The 23,397-nt window shown below is 36.9% G+C and overlaps 1 protein-coding gene across 1 annotated transcript in view; it reads left to right on the top strand.

The window, feature by feature from the left end:
• The window catches only part of UNC13C (unc-13 homolog C), a gene marked incomplete at both ends in the record, with an annotated part of 469,864 nt that overhangs the window by 294,879 nt on the left and 151,588 nt on the right, over positions 1–23,397 (top strand). The window lies entirely within an intron of this gene.

Genomic DNA, 23,397 nt, shown 5'->3' with positions numbered 1-23,397 from the left:
ATCATTTTTCTTTATCAAGTTCATTCACATATAATACACATAATTTCCATTATGTGTAGATATTGGTGTTTGTGAATATTCACTTGTAATTTTAGTTAATTTTTTCTTACTTTTATTCTACCCAAGTTAATTACTTTCAGATCTCTGTCATCTAATAATTTTTATTCTTGATGGGAAATTGATATTGAAACTCTGAAGGCAATTTGTAACAGCAAGGCTACTTTGCTATTCTTTACATTTATTTCTGTTTTCCCAAGGAGAAATATGTCAAATCACTTTAGAAGTCTGTATCTGGAACTGAAAGTACTGTGTTCTAAGATATTTAATTTAAATAATAAAATTGATTTTAGTGGTACTTTATCTTTTACGGTTACAAAAGACATAAGATGCAGGGGAAATCACGTTTGTCACCAAAACACTTCATTGTCAAAATAATATGGCACTTTGAGAGTATAAACATAAGAACAACTGTATAATTGACTCTTGTTGTATTTGAAGGTATACTTCACACTCGGGCAGATCTGGAGCCCTAAAGCAATCTCTAAGCTAATTGTGTGATGACGTGTGTGACAAGTGGGAGGCTCAGGTTCCATATTTACCTTTGTAAACAAGGAAAAATAAAATATCTCTTTACTCTCCTCTTCTAAGTTATGTTTTATAAATTTTTATTCTAGTTTTTTATTTCTTACATTATGATCATACCTTAAGTATCTTGGTTAGCACATGGTAGCCAAACCTAACTGGTATAGGCTCTCAATTTTTTACATAATGTGTGGTAAAATTTACTATTTTGGTGGTACTGAGGGGTGGAACCCAAGGGCTTTCTTACCTCCGGGCTATACTCCCAGACCTATTTCATACTTTATTTGGAAACAGGGTCTCACTAAGTTGCTGAGAGCCTCACTAAGTAGCTGAGGCTGGCTTTGAACCTGTGCGATCCTCCTGTCTCGGCCTCCCAAGCTCTGAAACTACAAGTATGTGACACCACACCCGGAAGATAACGTGTGTTAAAATTTAATAAAATTGTGCCACTATTAATCTTTGTCTATTTTTATATTGAATTTTTTATTATAAATTCAGAAACTTTTGAAATGTGTTAATTGCTCATGGTCATTAGTCTATTAATTTCCTCAAGATCTTATGAAGTGAATTAGTTTCAAACATTATTAATTGAAATTAAGGCACACAGAGGTTGAATGGTTTGTCAAATCAAATTTTCCATGCTGCATATTTTATAAACAACCCATATATCCTATGCTACTGCTTTTTATAATTTTTGTTTAAATTTTTACCAACCTTTCTATTCCTGTGTACTTCTACCTGGGGGCACTTTTGCACAGGGTAGGGGGGTGCTTTTTATCTCTCTGGCAGTGACTGAATAAAAGTGTTTGTATGAGAATTTAAATCACATTTTTCCCCACAGCCTATGTGACTGATAACTGCACTAAATAGTATCTCCGAAATTTCAAGAAGTAGAATGAGCCTGCTGGGTGGCAGAAGTCTTTTACTCATCTTCCCCAGACAGGTTCTAACATTTGGTAACAATATTTGAATATGTAAATGAAACTGAGGTAGCAGTTGGTACGTGGATTTGGATAGATCTTGCCTAGTGGTCCAAATCCGTCCAGTGGGTAGTTTCAGATACCATGAACTATGCTACAAATTCTCTTTGGAGAAGACCCCAATAGTTTGGGGATGACATATGCAATGTCGCATCTTGTTAGTATATGTTGGTGTCTTACAAAATGTTGCTCTCTGGTTTTATTTATTTTGAACTCTAAAATTTGAAAAAATACTTTTTTATTTTTCAGTATTCTTATAAGAGCCACATTCTATAAAACAGATTCACTTATGGTAAGACATGTGCTATAGGCTAAGTTAACAGGAGTTCATTGCCACTGAGGAGGTAGTTTTGATGACCATTGGTATTAGATTCTATGTTACTTTTTCTTTAAAGTGGCATTTTCTAGGATTCAGAATAGCTTATAGTTATGACTATTATTTCTTTTAAACATGAAATAGGACACATAGTCTGACAAGAATGGAATTCTGTATAAGTAGCATACTATATATAAAATAAAAACAACCTTAGAGAATCCATACCACATGATCTCAGTAGCTATAATACTACCATGTATCCACTATTCTGCAAGATATAAGTTTAAATTTATATTGCAAGTATATTCTTCAATGTGAATTAATCTATAATTTGTATTTATTTTTTTTTATTGGTACATTGTAGTTATACCTCTTAATGGAGTACAAGATGGTGGAGGCATACATGCACACATCACTCATTTAGCCCTTCCTCCAATTCCCCCCCATTGCCTCCCCCACCTCCTTCTCATGTTTGGCTTAGTGATTGACTTTGATGTGTTTGTGAATGTTCATCATGTACATTAGGGGATTTCCCTCTTTTCCTTTCCCATCCCCTTCAGTTAGGTCTCCTTATTTGCTCATCTATGGTTTCTCCTTCTTTGTCTAGAGTTTCCTTATAACCCTTCTCTCCCTAGCTTCCACATATTAGGGAAAGCATCCTATTTTTCACTTTTTGTAACTGACTAATCACATTTAGCATAATGTTCTCCAGTTCCATCCATTTCTCTGCAAATAACATACTTTAGTTCTTTATGCCTGAGTAAAATTCCATTGTGTGTATGTCCCATAGTTTTGTAATCCATTCATCTGTTGATAAATATCTTAGTTGGTTTCATAGTTTGGCAATTGTGAATTGTGTGGCTATGAACATAGATAGGCATGCATTAGTTTGGTAGTTTGGTTTCCATTCTTTTGGGTAGATACCCAGAAGTGGTATTGCTGGATCTTATGGTAGGTTTGTTCACATTCTTCTGAGAGTCCTCTATACTGTTTTCCAAAGTGGTTGCACTAATTTGCAATCCCACCAATTTATTAGAATTCTCACTTCTCCACACCCTCACCAGTATATGTTGCTGTTTGTTTTTAGTGATTGCCATTCTAGTTGGAGTAAGGTGAAATCTCAGGTGGATCAATATGTGGGATTACATTAAACTGAAGAGCTTCTGTACAGCAAAGGAAACTATCAAAATCTCAACAGAAAGCTGACAGAATAGGAGGAAATTTTTGCCTACTACTATTATAGAGGACAAATATCTAGAATATACAGAGAACTGAAGAAACTCAATTCTAAGAAAACAAATAACTCAATCAAAATATGGGCTGATGAATGAAATAGAAACTCACAGAAATGTATGGAAAAAATGTTAAGCATCATTAGCAATCAGAGAAATGCAAATCAAAACTATTTTGATTTTTTTTTTTTTTGTGTGTGTGTGTGTGGTACTAGGGGTGGAACCCAGAGGCTTTCTACCTCCGGGCTATACTCCCAGACCTTTTTTATATTTTATTTGGAAACAGGGTCTCACTAAGTTGCTGAGAGCCTCACTAAGTAGCTGAGGCTGGCTTTGAACCTGTGCGATCCTCCTGTCTCAGCCTCCCAAGCGCGGGGATTACAAGTGAGCCCCTCCACGCCCGGCTCAAAACTACTCTGAGATTTCACCTAACTCCAACTAGAATGGCAGTCATTCAAAACACAACAATTGCTGGCGAGGATGTGGAGAAGTGGGAACTCTAATTTGTATTTAAATACACTCTTAATACTCACAAAATATGTTGCTCATGCATGTGACTACTTAATAAGCTAATATAATATTCAGTCTGCCAGATAGTGTGCTAAAATACTTAGGACTAAAAAAATACATAAAACCTCTGCTCTTTTGTAGCTCACAGTCATGACCTCAAATATTCACACTCACTTAGGTTCAAGTAACCATAAAACCTGTTATAAAAGATGAAAATATGCTGGTAGAAGACTACATGAGAAGGCTTTTTTATTTCATCGACAGATAGATTTCATTTCATAGATTCAGAAAAGTATTCCCTAAGGAAGTAATTTTTGAGCTGAGATTCCAGAGAAAGCAAGAATTAACCACTTGAAAAGGGATGAAAAGACATATTTTAATGAAAAAAATTAAAGCAATAAGTGCATAGCAAAATATTTTCTATTTTTATTACTTTTAATGGTGCATTAAACCCTCATATCATAATGCAATTTATAGTGACGGTGACATCCATTCACACAGCACTGGGACTCTTCCCCTTCCTCACATAGGGTTTTGATATTGACAGTGTTATTCTCACGTCTACACAATGTGGATGGAAATAATTCTTTCATCGATCGTTCCCCCTCCACTTTTTCTAGACCACCTCCTGGCACCACTGGGTTTTTTTTTTTCTCCTCCATTATCTGAAATCTCTCTGACATCCAGATCACTCCTTAGCTTCCACATAGGAGAGAAAATAGGACCCTTCACTTTCTGTGCCTATTTTATTTTATTTTATTTATAAGTGGAACATATCGAAAATGGTATACATTTAGATTGTGCTTCGTGCCCTCTCCCCCTATTTTCCTTCCCCCCTCCCAATAAAGAGTGTCCAGGTTAACCATGTTATATTTATAGTATTACACATATTCGTATGTAGCTCCTCCATTGAACAACCTCAGCTTTCTTCCTCTCCTATCCTTCCAGAGGGACTCCAGATGATGGAGGGGAAATCTGTGCCAATTTTAAATACTCATCACTGCTCCTATAAGTCCATAGCCTGTAAAATTAGGAATTTACATTTCTCTGTTGTCTACCCACAATGAGATTATTTGGTTTCTGCACATATACTCTTATCAATTTGTCATGTCTGGTAACAAAATAATTTTGTCATCATTGTAAATTTGTCTCCTTGCTCATCTGCTCTTACCACTCACCATTTGTCCTCAACTATGTTTTCGTGTGTGTTGGCAAGTGTCCAGAAAGTTCCCAAAGAGGAAATGCATGTCCGTCTTCAGCTATTTGACTGAGCTCATGATATTTTAGTCATGAAGCAGTTTCCAGCTGGCGAGCTTGACATGCATATTCAGTAGCATCTAAATACTGTTGTTGCATCTATTATACAAGCTGCAAAGAAACTCACCCAACAGATGCTCCAAAATTCATAAAATGTGTAATTCTCAAGACATTTGGTATTTTGTCATAAAATCTGCATCTCATCTGTGATTGATTTGATTGTTCACATAACAGCCCTTCCCTTCCCCAGATCTATCTGGCCGATTTCTTTTCTGGGATCACACAGGGTTGAACAGATTCTATAGAAGTCAGGGCACAGGTGAAGTGTAGTGGTGGGGAAAAGCCTTTGTGGGGAAGAGTCACCCCAGGTAAGTACCTAAGGCATACCAGAGAGATATCAGTTAGTCCAATCTGTCCTACTGCAAAAAAAAAAAAAAAATACCAGCACATTAATGATCATTCAAGGTCATAAGGATGGCTAGAACGTGGCTGAGGGTTGAAACCCTCTTTTCCACAACCTGTCTAGTGTAGCTTCTTTTATACACTTCAGAGGGCATAAAATTAAAAAGAATTGGAGTAAGATATTTATAGACAGCTCAAAGTATCAATACATTTTATATAGATAATGAAAGTCATGTACCACTCTGCCTTCACAGCTGTTATTTTATATTCTGTATCTATATCTCTTAAATGCCTTTAATTAGCAGGGATTGGTATATTCATAAGATAAAAACAGGGTAAAATGAAATTTTAAGTAATCACTAGTATAGCCCCTTTACAAGATATTTGATAGGGTTACACTTAAAGAAAGCCTATAGCTTTCCCTCAGCACCCATCAACAAAAGAATAGACCAAAATATATAAATTGAATAAAGGCTATATTACTGGCCCAGTCTATGTTGGCTTTTCAAGATCAAATCACTCAACTGGCAGCTGCAAACTCATAGAAAATTTGAGGTACATAAAGTTTGCGACTAAATCCTTCCAAACTCAACTGATTTCTTGTGTGTCTCCTGATAACCCTGATTCTTCTACTAAAAATGATGATGAAAAAAGGATCACAATATAAAATTGTTATCTCTTTGCTTTTCTTCTAGTAAAAACTGTCATGTCTAGAAGAGACGTGTAATTTCAACATTGATCATTGAATGTGTTTACTCCTACAGCTCTGTGCTAGGATGTTAAAAGCCTGCATTGCTGTCGTTGACCCCTTTACCTTAGCATAAAAAGTACTCTTAAAATCCCTGGATTTGTATGACTGGCATCTTTTTCCCCTCACTAAAAGGCCATATAGTATAGATCATAATAGTTATACCTTTGTCATAAAAGCATATAATTCTCTGATTTGATATCTAGGTAAGGTTTCCCAATCTTTTGAACTGCTTATAATATATATATCTGTGAGTTGCTATTAACCTCTCTGGAAAGCTGGTGGTGGATAAATATTTCTAGATACTACTAGCACATCAAGAATTTGTCCTTTCTCCCAAACCACCTTTCCTCTGACATTCTCTGCTGTGATTAGTGGCCTCACTCCGGCCTCAGTAATCCCAGTCACATTCCAAAGTCACACGAGGCCACTCGCTCCTCACTTGCAGAGCCAAAATTCTCTCAGTGATCACTATAGAGTATCTTTTCTCTCCTTCTTACAATCACCCATCACTGCAGAGCACAAGACATCATCTTCCCCATGGAATCTATCTGAGGTGCCAGGCCTTGCAAATCACCTCTCCCCTGCTGTAGAAGACCCCTCCAAACTCAAAACATTCCTCCCTGCCTACAAATTGTGATCTTCCTGTCTCAGCTTTCCGAAGCTGGGATCACAGGCCTGTGCCATGATGCCTGGCTTCATTTTTAAAAACTTTAGAAAAAAGAACCTCACTTTCTCAATAGTAACTATATACATAAAAGAGGTGATACTATCCCAGATAAACTAGGATTATCTAGTAGAAAATGATAATAATGTAAATGAAATGCTGTGTGTGGGTGTGTGGGTGTGTGTGTTGTTACAGATTAAATCTAGTGGCCTTCTACCTTTGAGCTACACCCTCAGCCGTGTGTGTGTGCGTGTGTGTGTGCGTGTGTGTGTGTGTGTGTTATTTTGCAGGTCTGGGGATGGAACCCAGAGGCATTCAACCTCTGAGCTACACCCCCTACCCTATTTTGTATTCTTTCTTTTAAAACAGGGTCTCACTAAGTTCTGGAGGGCCTCACTAAGTAGCTGAGGCTGTCTGCAAACCATAATCCTCCTGTCTCAGACTCTCGAATGCTGGGATGACAAGCGTGCGCCACCATGCCCAGCTATATTTTAAATTTTTAAACAGGGCTTCAGTAGGTTCCTGAGGCTAGCCTCACACCTGTGGTCCTCCCATCTAAGCCTCCTGAGTACTGGGACTGCAAGTATATGTTACCATGCCCAGCTAATAGAACGCTTTTAAATGATGGTTTCAAATGTATAATACACAGCTTCACTCTGTATTTTAGAAATTCTATAATAATATGTTTCACTGATGTTTTCTTTGTCTAGCTCCCAGGATAATTGAAATAGATTTGCTATAGAATACATTTGAAATTTTCTACTTACTGAATTCATAATTCATATTTGATGGCAGTGTTCAGCAATATACAGTTTCAGTAGGTATTGACATAGTGTTTTCTGCTTTGGAAATGTGTCTGTGAGGTATCCTAGCTTGAAAGAAGCAACGGACATAAAAGAGGAAACCAAAAGATGGCAAAAACAATAAGACAGTTCCCAGATTTCAAGAGAAGCGTCCTGCTTTATGATTCCACTCACCTTCAAATTATCCTATATATATTTAGTTGTTCATCAAGAATACATCAGAAGAAAGTTAATTATGTGTTATAGTATTCATAGTTTATTTAGCCAATTATTTTCTCCATTGAATGATGAATTCCAACCTGCTTACTTAAAAATGTCTGTGCTCCCACTCTTTACAAGATTGATATAAAAACTAGGGGAAATCTGATGGAAGTAGGAATTGCAGAATTCCATCCCGCTTAGGGCAAGAGTTAATGGGAAAACACGAGGGGATGTTAGCGTGACTCATTGCTGAGTAAGCGCGCCACGTGGGATGGCACTAGGTGGTGAAAACTTGGTGAATTGTACGAATGTGAAACTACATTTAAATAAGAGAACGACTATTGCCGAGGACAGATGAGCTGTGAGTTCATGCAAGGTGGGGGAAGAGAGTGAGTATAAATACATCCCGGCCAGAAAAGGAGGATGAACCTAGGTGGGCGCTGTAGTATGATGGATCTTGCTGGCTCGATGGCACACATCTGTAATGCTAGCCATCTCAAAGGCCAAGGTAGGATGATCACAAATTTGAGACCAGCATGCCCAACTTGACAAGACCCTGTCTCAAAATATAAAATAAAATGGGATCTGATAACACAGAAATGGAATCTGATAACACAGAAATCCAAAGATCTCTAGAAGATCAAATCAGAAAAATGACTTTGGAAATAATAGAGGACACGCCGGGCGTGGTGGCGCACACTTGTAATCCCCGCGCTTGGGAGGCGGAGACAGGAGGATCGTGCAGGTTCGAAGCCAGCCAGCCGTGCTGGCGTAAGAGACCCTGTTTCAAAAATATAAAATAGGTCTGGGAGTGTAGCTCGGAGGAAGGAGGGCTTCCAGGAACCCCAGTACCACCAAAAAAAAAAAAAAAAGAAATAATAGAGGGCTTTCGGAAAGAATTCAGAGAGTCAAAAAGAGATAAAGGATGCAATCATTGAAAAAAAAAAGGCCTCAATTCAAAGTATAAACAACAGACTAGACCACATGGAGAATAGAATCACGCTTCTTGAAGATGATCATTCCATAAATGAACGCATAGTTTCTAATTTAGAAAAAAAAAATCCGAAAGCAGGAATCTGACATTGAAGAAATATGGGCCCATTTCAAGAGAGCTAACCTAAGAATAATTGGAAAAGAGGAGGGGGAAAAAGGTGAAACCAAAGGGATCAATAATCTCATCAAGGAACTAATAGCAGAAAATTTTCCAAACGTAGAGCAAGAGGTCGATATACAGGTCCAGGAAACATATAGAACTCCCTTTACACAGGATCAGAGAAGAGGATCCCACGCCACATAATTGTCAAAATGACTAATGTGGAAGCCAAGGAGAGAATCTTAAAAGCAACAAAAATAAAGGGCCACGTGACATTCAGAGGCAAACCAATTAGAATCACTCCAGACTTCCCAAACCAAGTTATGAAAGCCAGAAGGGCATTGAGTAACATATTCCAAACTCTGAAAGAAAACAACTTCCAGCCAAAAATTTCCTACCCAGCAAAACTATCCATCAAATTAGATGGGGAAATAAGAAGCTTCCATGACAAACAGAAACTGAAGGAATTTATGTCTTCAAAACCAGCACTAGAGAAAATACTCAAGGAGATTAACTGCAAAGAGGAAATGGGTAATACACGCCAGAACCAAAGAAACAAGAATTCCCATCCAGCAGACAACTAAGCAAAGAAGAATAAACAGTATCTCAAACAGAAATAAGATCTTAACATGTTGGGGATTAAAAATTATCTCTCTATAATCACACTGAATGTAAACGGCCTCAACTCCCCAATAAAAAGACATAAAGTGGCAAAATGGATTAAAAGCCAGAATCCATCCATCTGCTGTTTACAAGAAACACACCTTACAAGTAAAAATAGGAACAAACTCAAGGTAAAGGGCTGGAGCAAGGCAATCCATGCTAATGGTACTCGGAGACAAGCAGGAGTAGCAACTATGATATCAGAGAAGTTAGACTTCAAACCCAAACTTAATAGAAGAGACAAAGAAGGTCACATTTTACTGGAAAAAGGAATAGTCCAGCAAGAGGAAATAACAATAATCAAAATCTATGCCCCAAACATAGGGGCAGCTACTTTCATAAATCAAACTCATTGTGACATGAAGTAACACATAAATCCCAACACAATAATACTGGGAGACTTCAACACACCTCTCACAATACTAGACCGATCTTCCAGACAAAGGGTCAGTAAAGATGCCTCAGAACTAAAGAACACCATTAAACAAATGGACCTGTTGGACACATATAGAATATTTCACCCAACTACAGCGGAGTTTACATTTTTCTCAGCTGCTCACAGGACCTTCTCCAAAATAGATCACATCCTGGGACACAAAATGAGCACTAGCAAATTTTAAAAATGTTACATACCTCCCTGTGTCATTTCAAACCATAATGGAATGAAACTAGAAATCAACTATAAGAAGACCCAGAGAAACAACATAAACATGTGGAGACTGAACACCACACTTCTGAATGAAGAATGGGTCATAGAAGATGGAAGAGGTGAAATCAAGAAATTTCTAGAAACAAATGAAAATAAAGATACAACATATCAAAACCTCTGGGACACTTTGAAGGCAGTATTAAGAGGAAAATTTATAGCACTGAGTGCTCACATAAGAAGAACAGAAAATCTTCAAATAAATAGCCTTACAACACACCTCAAAGCCCTTGAAAAGCAGGAACAATAGAACCCCAAAGCCAGCAGAAGACAGGAAATTATTAAAATTAGAGCAGAAATTAATGAAATAGAGAATAAAAAAACAATACAGAAAATCAACAAAACCAAAACCTGGTTTCTTGAAAAAATTAACAAGATTGATAAACCACTAGCCAACCTAACTAAAAAAAGAGAGAATCAACCCAAATTATGAAGATAAGGGATGAAAAAGGAGACATTACTACTGACAGCATAGAAATCCAGAGGATTATCAGAAACTACTTTGAAAAACTACTCCAACAAAATGGAAAATTTGGAGGAAATCGACAACTTCCTAGATAAATACAACCTTCCTAAACTGAGTCAAGAAGATATAGAACACTTAAACCAACCAATAACAATCAAAGAGATTGAAACAGCAATAAAGAGCTGACCATCAAAGAAAAGATGAGGACCATATGGTTTCCCAAGTGAATTCTATAAAACCTTTATAGAAGAGCTAACCCCAATACTACTCAAACTATTTCGGGAAATAGAAAAAACCGGGACTTTCCCAAATACATTCTATGAAGCCAACATCACACTAATCCCCAAACCGAATAAAGACAGTTCAAGGAAGGAAAACTACAGGCCTATATCTCTGATTAACTTGGATGCAAAACTATTAAACAAAATACTAGCAACACACATTCAAAACTACATCAAGAAAATTGTTCATCATGACCATGTAGGGTTCATTCCAGGGATGCAAGGCTGGTTCAATATATGAAAATCAATCCATGTAATTCATCATATAAACAGAATCAAAGACAAAAACCACATGATCATCTCAATAGATGCTGAAAAAGCATTTGATAAAATTCAACATCCATTTATGATAAAAACACTGCAGAGAATTGGAATAGAAGGAACATATCTCAACATTATTAAGGCAATCTACAATAAGCCCACTGCCAACATCATATTAAATGGGGAAAACTTCAAGAATTCCCCCTAAAAACTGGAATAAGACAAGGATGTCCACTATTGCCACTTCTCTTCAATATAGTACTAGAGACTCTAGCCAGAGCAATAAGGCAAGAAAAGGAAATCAAAGGAGTACAAATAGGAAAAGAAGAACTTAAGCTTTCACTATTTGCAGATGACATGATACTATATTTAGAAAACCCAAATAACTCAACCAAAAGGCCTATAGAACTGATCAACAAATTCAGCAAAGTATCTGGATACAAAATCAATCTTAAAAAATCAGAAGCTTTCCTGTACACCAACCATAAATCCACTGAAAAAGAAATTCAGAACACACTTCCACTCAGGATCTCCCACAAGAAAATAAAATACCTAGGAATAAACTTGACCAAGGAGGTAAAAGATCTCTACAAGAAAATTATAAAACACTGAAAAAAGAAATCGAAGAAGGCCTTAGAAGATAGAAAGACCTTCCATGTTCATGGATTGGCAGAATAAATATCATTAAAATGGCCATCCTCCCAAAAGTGATCTACAGATTTAATGCAATGCCCATTAAACTACCAAGATCATTCCTCACAGACAGAAAAATCAGTCCTTAAATTTATCTGGAATAACAAAAAGCCCAGAATAGCCAAGGTAGTTCTCCGCAACAAAAACCATGTAGAAGGAATCACAATACCTGACTTTAAACTATACTACAAAGCCATTGTAATAAAAACAGCATGGTACTGGCAAAAGAACAGATATATAGACCAATGGAGTAGAATAGAAAACCCAGAAACAAGTCCACACACTTTCAGCCAATTGATTTTTGACAAAGGGGGCAATAACATACACTGGAAAAAAGATAGCCTCTTCAACAAATGGTGTTGGCAAAACTGGTTAACCATATGCAGAAAATTGGAAATTAATCCCATTTTTTCACCCTGTACAAAAGTCAACTCACGATGGATCAAAGACTTGGAAATTAAACCAGAGACCTTGAAGCTCCTTGAAGAGGGCATAGGTCCAACACTGCAACACATAGGCACAGATAAACATTTCCTCAACAAGACCCCAAAGGCACAACAAACTAAAAGGACAATCAATACATGGGATTGCATGAAACTGAAGAGCTTCTGTTCAGCAAAGGAAACTATCAAGAACCTCAATCGAGAGCCAACAGAATGGGAGAAGATTTTTGCCACCTACACCACCGATAGAGGACTAATATCTAGAATATACAGAGAACTCAAGAAACTCAACACTAAGAAAACAAAGCATCCAATAACAAAATGGGCAAATGAACTAAAAAGACACTTCACAAAAGAAGAAATTCAAATGGCCAATAAATGCATGAAAAAATGCTCAACATCACTGGCAATCAGAGAGATGCAAATCAAAACTACCCTGAGATTTCACCTAACTCCAACTAGAATGGCCATCATTCAAAACACAAACAACAACAGATGCTGGCGAGGATGTGGAGAAGTGGGAACTCTAAGACATTGTTGGTGGGATTGCAAATTAGTGCAACCACTTTGGAAAACAGTATGGAGAATCCTCAGAAGAATGGGAACAAATCTACCATTTGATCCAGCAATACCACTGTTGGGTATCTACCCAAAAGAAAAGAAACCAAACTACCAAACTAATGCATGTGTATCTATGTTCATAGCTGCACAATTCACCATAGCCAAACTATGGAACCAGCCAAGATGTCCATCAACAGATGAATGGATTACAAAACTGTGGGATATGTACACAACGGAATTTTACTCAGCCATAAAAAAAAAACTCAGTTACATCATTTTCAGGGAAATGGAACTGGAGGACATTATGCTAAGTGAGATTAGTCAGTCACAAAAAATAAGAAATCAGATGCTTTCCCTAATATGTGAGAGTTAGGGAGAAATGGGTCATAGGAGGAACTCTTGAAAGAGGAAATCCTATAGAGGAGCAAACAAGACAACCTAAAGGAGGAGAAAGGAGGGGGGAAGAGGAAAATCTCTAAAACACACAATGTACTTAAACATATCAAAGTCAATCACTAAGCCAAGCAAGGGAGGGAGGGACGGGGAGGGAATGGGGTGGGAATTGGGTAGGGGTGTAATCAGCGATGAGTACATGTTTATACACACAAGTTTTTTACCCCAATATGTTGTATGAATATAATGCACCAATAAAAAATTTAAAAGAAAAAAATATTTATCTTTTAAATATTTAATATTTAACTATCATAATAATTTAATATTTGATTAATAAATATTTGATTAAATAATTGAATTTCATATTTATTTCCCTTAATATTAAGTTGCCTGGAAAGCAATTGACACCTCATTTATTCTGTTGCTGTCTGATATTATATAACTAAAGTTGATGTTATAGTGGCATATATAGAAAAACAGTGTTATAAATAACCATTCCCTATTATTATTTAACTAAGAGTTTAATTATCAAAACAATGTCATAAGAGGAATAAAAACAACTGAAAAGAAAAAAAATAGAATTATCCAAACAATGGTATCACATCAGACCTGGACAAGTGTAAGGAACTTAAGTACAATATCACTGTAAAGAATGATATTGCATCCATTTGAGCTATGTTCTCCTAACCTCTCCAAAAGCCTGAATTGTTTCTAGAAAAGTAATTTCAAGTGTCAATATGTAAAAATCCCCATCAGTGAGTTTGTTAAAGGGATACCTGATCTCTAGAATCCAGGTACTGGTTTATGTGATAAAAGAGCCTGATGAAACTTCAGCTGAGAGCTGAATCTCTTTGTGGAATTTAGTTATTTAGAGAGGTTGGCAGTGAAACATAGCATCATTAAGGTTAAAACAACATATTTGTGACAAATATATTTGGCAAATATAAACAAATTGTATACTCATACACATCACGCACACACACACACACACACACACATATACACACTTCTAAAAAAGAAAGTTATCAATAAGGTGGGGTGAAGGTTAGGATATAGATTTTTTTCAATTAATCACAATATTCATGTCCTACTTTAATAATCAGAAAAATATCATAAAATTAAAAAATATTAATAGCAGTATATGAATTAGAATTAAGAATGACCACAAATTAATTAAAGCTATTGAAATGAAAATTTTGAAATATAATTGATTCTCAAGTAATTAGGAGATTTCTGGATTTCCAGAGTTACTGTATTCAGCTGTGTTATTCTATAGAAGTAGTTCCAAACCTTATTCTGCATTAGAATTAACTGTGACATTTGTCAAAATATTCAGAGTTCTAGCCCTGTTTCAGAGTGTCTAAGAATCTCTGGGGAAAAAACATTACAGTCTGTTTTTAACAGGCATTAAAAATACAGCTGCTGCCGGGTGTGGTGGCGCACGCTTGTAATCCCCGCCCTTGGGAGGCAGAGACAGGAGGATCGCGCAGGTTCAAAGCCAGCTGCGCGCGCTGGCTTAGGAGACCCTGTTTCCAAATTTAAAAAAAAAAATGTAAAACTAGGTCTGGGAGTGCAGCCCGGAGGTAGAAGGGCTTCCAGGAACCCCAGTACCACCAAAAAAATAAATAAATAAATAAATACAGCTGCTAACAAGACCAAACATGGTCCCTTCATTTATGCAGCTTAAATTTTAACAGAAAAATATATATCCAAATAACTCTGGAAGAATTTCACAGTAAATGTTGAAGGCATTTTTAAAACACATAGTTTATTTGATAAAACTATGAAAATCATGGTTACTTAAATCTAAGTCTTCTCAAATACTTGCACCGAATTCTTGAAACAAAAGAAAGCACAAAATCTTCACCTTGATCATAATTAGAAGACAGAGCTCTACAGATTTTCTTTCTAAAACAGTGTGTGTGTGTGTGTGTGTGTGTGTGTGTGTGTGTGTGTGTGTGTTACTGGGGATTAAATCCAGGTCCTTGCACATACTAGGCAAGTGTTCTACCACTGAGCCACATCCCCAGTCCTTAAAGATATTTAAATTTTTATTAGTTTTATTTTAGATTTAACTTCATCTATCTCTTTTAAGGTTTATTTTTTAGTTTACAAATAATAATTGTTTATATTTTAAGGGTATAATAATGTTACATATTGTTACATTTATTCTTTGTGAAATGATTGAATCAGGCTAAATAATATATCCATCACCTCAAATATTTATCATTTCTTTATGATCAAAACATTCAAAATCTTCTTTTAAGCTATCTTGAAATATACAATATAATACTATTAACTATAGTCACCATTCTTTACAGTAGATTATAATAATTCCTTCCTACTGTCCAGCTGAAACTCTGTGCCTTTTGCCTGACAACCCCTCTTTATCACCAAGTCTTCTCACCAGCCTCTGGTAACCACTGTTCAACTTCTTTGACTTCAACTTTTCTTTCATTCCATATATAAATGGTATGCAGTGTTTTTCTTTTTTCCTGACTTATTTCAGTAAGTTCATGGCCTCAGTTATTACATTTAAGTCTTTAATTCATTTTGACTAAGTTCTTATAGAAAGGGTGAGGAAAGAGTTCATTTCCACCCTTTTGCATGTAGACTTTCCCAACACTGTTTATTGAAAAGATTGTCTTTTTCTACCATCTCATGTTTTAGCAACTTTGCCAGGAATTGGTTGACTATAAATATGTAGATTTGTGTCTAGACTTTCTATCCTATCCCATCGGTCAATGAATCTGTCCTATGCCAAGACCATGCTATTTTGATTACCATAACTTTGAAATATTTGAAATCTGATAGTGTGACTCCTCTAGCTTTGTTCTTTTTGCTCAAGGTGGCTTTGGCTATCTATAATCTTATGGGGTTCTATGCACATTTTAGAATTGTTTTTTCTATTCTCGTGAAGAATGACATTGGTGTTTCGGTAGAGATCGCATTGAATCCGTGGATCACTTTACTTGGTAATATGAACATTTTAACATTACGTCTTTCGATCTATGAGTATAGGATACCATTTTATTTATTTGTGTCATCTTCAGTTTCTTTCATTAATGTTTTATAATTTTCAGTATATGGATCTTTCATCTTCTTAGTATACTTCCATGTATTTTAATGATATTATAATGGGATTGTTACTTTTTTTTAGTACTTTTAGTTACCTTTTTTAGTATTTTATACTAAAAATACTTTATTTTTAGTATATAAAATGCTACTAATTTTTGTAGGTAGGAACTTCACGTACTGCAACTTCAGTCAAATTCTGAATTCTAAAACTGCTTTTGTCAAGTCTTGGGATTTTCTGTGTGTAAGAACATGTTGAGCCAAGTGTGCTGCTTGCAATCCCAGTTCTTCAAAGGCTGAGACAGGAGGACTACAGGTTTGCAGCATGCGTCAGATACTTAGTGAGGCCCTTTACAATAGTGAGGACTTATGCCAAAATAAAAAATAAAAATTAAGTCTAGGGGATTAGCTCAGAAGTAGAATGCCCCTGGATTCAATCCTCAATATTATAAAAAAAAGAAAAGAAAAGAAAAAATATGTGTTTCCAGCAAACAGATACAATTTCTCTTCTTCCTTTTCTATGTGATACCATTTGCTTTATTTTTCTTGCCTAAATGATTTGTCTGAAATTTTCAGTGCTATTTTGAGTGGAAATTGTTGAGAATAGGCATCCTCGTCTTATTCTAGATCTTAGAGGAAAAGCCACCGAATTTTTATTTTCGAGTAGGGTGTTCATTGTAGACTTGTCATATGTAGACTTTATTGTGTTCTGGTCCCTCTTTTCTGTATGTAACTTGCAAGGTTTTTTTTTTTGTCATAAAAGGATATTGAATTTTGTCAAGTTGTTTTCCTTCATCGACTGAGCCAACTGGGTATTTTCTGAAAGTAGTCCTGCCATAACTTTTCACAAATTGAGTGGTACAGTATAAGTTTAGGAGGGATTAAGAATCAAAACCCTGTTTCCAAACAAATAGCACTGGGCAGCTAAGGACTAACTACACTGTTCTTTTCTGCACAGTGAAATTGGGCAGCAATTGGAAGTGAGGAAGACATGGGGAGCAAGAGGAAAGATGTGGATAAAAGATACTGTAATAAAAGGATGAAGGATTATCTTTTGACATCTGTCCTCAGATGCCCATGACACATCTGGGTGAATTCTCTCTTTCAATTTTGTAGACCCAGGTTTTTTGGAAATTACTCCTAGATTCTGGCCATGGATATCGATCAGTTTTGCTTTCCAGTGGTCTTGAAAATATTTGTGTCTTTCTGTATTTTCCTATGTATTTTTAACATAGTTTGAGATAGACTATGGTAAGGTCTCCGACTCAGTTATTTTTAAACCATGAGCTGAAATCTAGCATACCATAGCTAAAATAGACAGAGGTAAAGAAACTTAGATTTATTAAGCAAAGAAATGACCAATTAAGTAAGATAATAACTATTGCCATCAAGAATGAATTTTAAGCTGGGCATGGTGGTGTATGCTTGTAATCCTAGTACTTGGGAGGCTGACACAGGAGGACTGCAGGTTTAAGGCTAGCCTATTTAGTGAGGCCCAATGCAACTTAATGAGACCTCATTTCAAAATAAGGAATAAAATAGGGCTGGGAATGTAGCTTGGAGGTAGAATATCCCTGCGTTCAATTCCCAGAACAAAAAAAATGAATTTAAAATATTTTCAAATATGTAATACATTTTAATTGCCCCAGCCTACATATAGACCAAGTGAGCCTTTGCATAACACCAAGTAGTTCCATTTCCTTTGTGAGTAAGAAAGAAAAGACGAGAAAGAATAGCGTATTTGAAGTCTACTAAAAAGAAAAGTCCCTTCTTTTATTTTTATATATTTTAAATAATTAATAGAAAAAAATTTATTCTAAAAATGGATCTCAAATATAGGTCATATTTAAATTAATAATCAGAAAATGTGCAGAGAGCTACAAGAAGTGGCATAAATATTTAACACTCACTCTCTCTCTCTCTCTCTCTCTCTCTCTCTCTCTCCCTCCCTCTCTCCTCTCTTCTCTTTTCTCTTTTCTCTTTTCTCTTTGTTTTTTGTTTGAAGTACCGGGGATTGAAGCCAGGGGAATTCTACTTCTGAGCTATACACCCAGCCCTATTTTTTTATTTTGAAACAAGGTCTCACTAAGTTGTGGAGGGCCTCACTAAGTAGCTGAGGCTGGCCATGACCAGTGATCAGCCTCCCAAGTACTAAGCTTACAAGCATGTGCCACCATGCCGGGCTTAAGTCTCTTAATAATAATAAAAAAACTATATGCAGGAATTTTATAATAAGAATGCTATAAATTTCTGAGAAATACATGAAGCTGATTATTTGTGAGTGGTTTATATGAGTTATGCATTATGAGAGAAAACATTTTTATATTTTATTGACAATTCTTAAGGAAACTATATTGAAGTAAACAGGATCTTTTATTACAGAAAATTGGGTACTTAGGATAGAGTCACTTTCGTCCATGGAAAGCTAGAATCAGCACACATGTAGACCAGGTTTAATGATGAATAAATCTTCCATTAGCTAGGGTGTTGACTCGCTCCATTCTCAACAAGCATAAGGAGACAAAGAGAAAAGGGATCCCACAAAAGCGAGCTACAACCGTTACACAATTTATCATCCATTTATCTACCTATGGTTATACGCAAACAAAATGGTATGGGGATGAAAATCGTCAATAAATTGCCGTTTCTGTTCTCGGAGAGCTTAGGAGGGAAAGAAGTGAGAGGGAAGACCCTATAATGGAAGACACAAGACCACGGTTGGACCAACCTCTCACCACTTGGTCCACAACCATCACCTAAACCGCCCAGGTGCGAGCAGCCCATCCACAGCCTGCCTCTTGCCCGGGCTCTTTTTTTTTTTTTTTAATTTTTTTTTTATTTTATTGGTGCACTGTATTCATACATCATAGTGGGATACAAACTTTTGTAGACATACATGCACACATCGCCCAGTCAGCCCCCACCCGATCCCCACCCCATTCTCTCCCCATCCCTCCCTACCATGCTTGGCTTAGTGGTTGACATCTAGTATTATAGCAATTTATCCAAAATTAAAAATGATAATCTCACATAACAGTTTCATTTGTCTGATACCAAGCTTTTGATGACTTAAAGATAACATTTCAATATTTCTTTTTGCTTTCTTTCTTACCAGAGAATATTTTTTTTCTTTTTTTTAGGTGAAACTATCATATATTTATTTTTCAGAAAAAAATCTATCCTGATATGGAATATGGACTCTAGATACCCAAAACAATCTCGAAGCAAAAACAAAGCTAGAAGATGTATATTATCTGATTTCAAACCATATAAAGCTACAATAATTGAAACAGTGTAGTACTGTTCTAAAGGCAGATATATAGACCATTGGAGTTAAATACAAGCCTAGAGCTAACTTCTTCCCTATATTGTCAAGTTATTTTTGACAAGGTTTCCACGAAGATTTGGTGGTGGAAATAATAATCTTTTAACTAAATATTGTTGAAAAATAATAATTACATGGAAAAGAATAAAATTGGACTTTTACCTAATCCCACATACAAGTATTAACTCAAACTAGATAAAAGACCTAAATATAAATCTTAAGACTATAAACTTTTAGGAGAAAATCTGGGTCATAAAACCTCACAACATTGAAATTGGCAGTGATTTCTTGGATATGATTTCAATGGCACAGGCAACAGAAGAATATACAAACTCCCTAAAAAATAAAAGAAAATATTGTATATCCAAAGACAATGTAAACAGAGTTAAAAGTTACTAATAGAATTGGATAAAATATTTCCAAATGCTATATCTGAAGGTATATTAATATTCCAACTAGAAATCCTAAAAATTAACAACAATAAAGGCAAACAATACAATTTAGAGATAGGTAAAAGACTAACATAAATAATGAATCTCCACAGATAACCAATCTTAGTTGTCTGTTGGATGGAAACTCTTGTTTCTCTGGTTCTGGTGAGTGTTACCTATTTCTTCTTTGTAGTTAATCTCTTTGAGTATTTTCTCTAGCCCTGGTTTTGAAGACATAAATTCCTTCAGTTTCTGTTTGTCATGGAAGCTTCTTATTTTTCCATCTAATTTGATAGAAAGTTTTGCTGGGTAGGAAATTTTTGGCTGGAAGTTGTTTTCTTTCAGAGTTTGGAATATGTTACTCCAAGCCCTTCTGGCTCTCATGACTTGGTTTGGGAAGTCTGGAGTGATTCTAATTGGTTTGCCTCTGAATGTCACTTGGCCCTTTGTTTTTGTTGCCTTTAAGATTCTCTGCTTGGCTTCCACATTGGTCATTTTGACAATTATATGGCGTGGGGATCCTCTTCTCGGATCCTGTCTAAAGGGAGTTCTATAAGTTTCCTGGATCTGTGTATCAACCTCTTGCTCTATATTTGGAAAATTTTCTGCTATTACTTCCTTGAAGAGATTGTTGATCCCTTTGGTATCACTTTCTTTTCCCTCCTCTATTCCAATTATTCTTAGGTTAGCTCTCTTAAGATGGGCCCATATTTCTTCAATGTCAGATTCCTGCTGTTGGATATTTTTTTCTAGATTAGAAACTATGCATTCATTTTTCGATTGCTCATCTTCTAAGAGCGAGATTCTGTTCTCCATGTGGTCTAATCGGTTGTTTGTGCTTTGAATTGAGGCCTTTACTTCATTAATTGCATCCTTTATCTCTTTTTGGCTCTCTCTGAGTTCTTTTCGAAGCACCTCTATTATTTCTACAGTTATTTTCCTGATTTGATCTTCTAGAAATCTCTGATTTTCTGTTTTATCAGGTTCTGATGTTGTGGGGTTGTGCACATTCATTACTTCAGTGTTATTCCTCTTTCCCATGATTTCGGAGGTTTGTGCCTTCTCTGGGTTCTTCCCTTGGCTCACTATGGCTTCACTTAAGGTGCTCTGGATCTCGAGTCTGTATTATCTCAGACCCTACTACTCCTTTACTGGGTTGTATCACAGAGTCTCCGACCCAGGGAGTCGATAGAGGCTGCTTTAAACTATGGGGGGTGCCAGGATGCACGCTCTCCTATGGTGTGATATCTCTGCCACCACCACTCCCTCACTGGGTCAAGTCCCAGGAGGCACAATACTGGGATTTCTCCTCTGTGGCCCGCAATTTGACTCACTGTTCTTGAGTACGCAGATGTAGCTGTACTGGACTCGGTGAATTCACTGCTGCTGCCGCCGCCGGTGGCAATATGGCGCCTCTGCCACGCCCTCGGCCATGAGGCTGGCGTATTTTTTCTTCTCTGGTTTTGATTTCCACTCTGAATCCCTGCAGCGTGTGCTGATCTCAGCCACTGGGAGCTTTAAATGCTGTCTGCGCCGAAAGATCCCGCCTGGCTGTTCCGCATCGGCTCACCTCGGCTTGCTGTAGCCGTCTGCTGAGTTCGCCGCTGCCGCCGGCAGTATGGCGCTGCTGCCGCGTCCTCGGGCGCGTGTGTCTCCTCTGTGGCCCTGAGCTCTGTTCTCAGTCCGCTTTCTCTCTGGAGCCTGGTGGGTTTTTTGTTTTTCTGGTGATGGTGTTTTCTGGCTATGAAAGGCGCTCTTTTTGTGGTAATGGAGATTGGTTGTTAGCGGGACTCTTAAGCCCCGCTTTTCTCAGTCGCCATCTTCCCGGAAGTCCCCGCTTGTAATCTTGCCCGGGCTCTTTGATCTCTGCCATCTCTTCTTCAAACCGGAAGCAAGGAAGGCTTTACAAATCTAAGTTAGGTCCAAATCATCGAGTGTTGTTCAGTGACTCCTGGGGAAACGTCTTTATCATCAGTGGCAAAACTCTGTGCAGCCTGGTCCTCCTGAACTCAGGTTTTATTTAGATTACATTTGAAACTACACATATGCAAACTTAAGAGTAATATAAATAATTTTATATTCAAAAATCCCCAGCCTTCATATGCACCTATTTTAATTCATGAGTAACCCACTGATTCATGAGCATCTTCAGAAGCATAAATTGGACTCAGAGTAATAAAATGTGTGCTTATTAACTTGAAAGTTATACTTTATCATGCAATAATCTATTGCATTTCTGCTGTCCATAGGTAGAGCCTGGAAAATTAGTTAGCTTGGTCGCTTATGTAAATGTTTCCACAGTGCAAATTCCTCCCCACACTCCAGGGCAGCATCAATTTCTGTTGTCAGAAGGGGCACAGCTTGAAGACTCTGGCAACATTTGAAGGCACACGGCCACCTTTTGTTTTCGGGACATAGGGCAAAAAGATGGTCCAGAGTGCTTTCTTCTGGAGCTCAGAGGGTATTAATCATAAATGTAGGTGGTGTCAGTCACGAAAGAGGATGTTTTATATTCCTACTCTTTTCTATGCCAGCACCAGTGTGGAATCCCAAGTGACAAGGAAGCCTAGGACCCGCTTCACCTCTGGGTCTGTTATCAGCAGTAAGTTGAGACTTCTAGATGTGCAGGTTCCAATGCAGGGGCTCCCCTTGTCTGAGTTTAAGGGCATCGTGCTAAGTTCCTACCTATGAATTTTCACAGATTCCCTCTTACGTAATGAAGGAATACTAGACATCTGAAGGGAGAGGCTGAGGAGACAGGGCATCAAAAAGCTCAGAAGAATGAAATGAATTTGAGGGTAGCTGGAATGAAACATCTGTTCCTAATTTTGTTTGCTGTTTAACCTAAAAAGTACTAGTTTATTACTTTTGTTTCTTTGTGTGCTCTGGTATGTGTTTCTCTCCCACAAGTCATCTTGAATCAATCATTTTTCCAATAATTAGAAAATGTTCTATCTGAGTTTGTATTCTCTCTTTTCTGTATCAGTGGAATTTAAGTCCTTCTGTAGACAAGTTTTGGGAAGCAGGGGTCACCTCAAAAATCTTATAGCAGTCTAATTTCTTCAATTAGTATTATCAGATTTTAGCTCAGAATGTAAAGTGTGGAATGTCTCTGTTATAAATCAGAACGCTTAGCTTAATGGAGACTCATAGATGTCCACCAGAACTTCTTAGAGGATGCTATCAGCCTGGATATATCTGGGCTTATTTGAGGTTTGATTGCACTTCTAGTTTTAGCAAGAACTTGCCAATATATTAATGTGTGAGTATCAACATGTTTAGAAACATTATTAATTTTTCCCGTCCTC

The sequence above is a fragment of the Muscardinus avellanarius genome (assembly GCF_963383645.1).
Source record: "Muscardinus avellanarius genome assembly, chromosome: 12".
Lineage (NCBI taxonomy): Eukaryota > Metazoa > Chordata > Mammalia > Rodentia > Gliridae > Muscardinus > Muscardinus avellanarius.
Note: the sequence above shows the minus strand (reverse complement) of the source record. Positions and strands in the feature narration are given on the sequence as shown.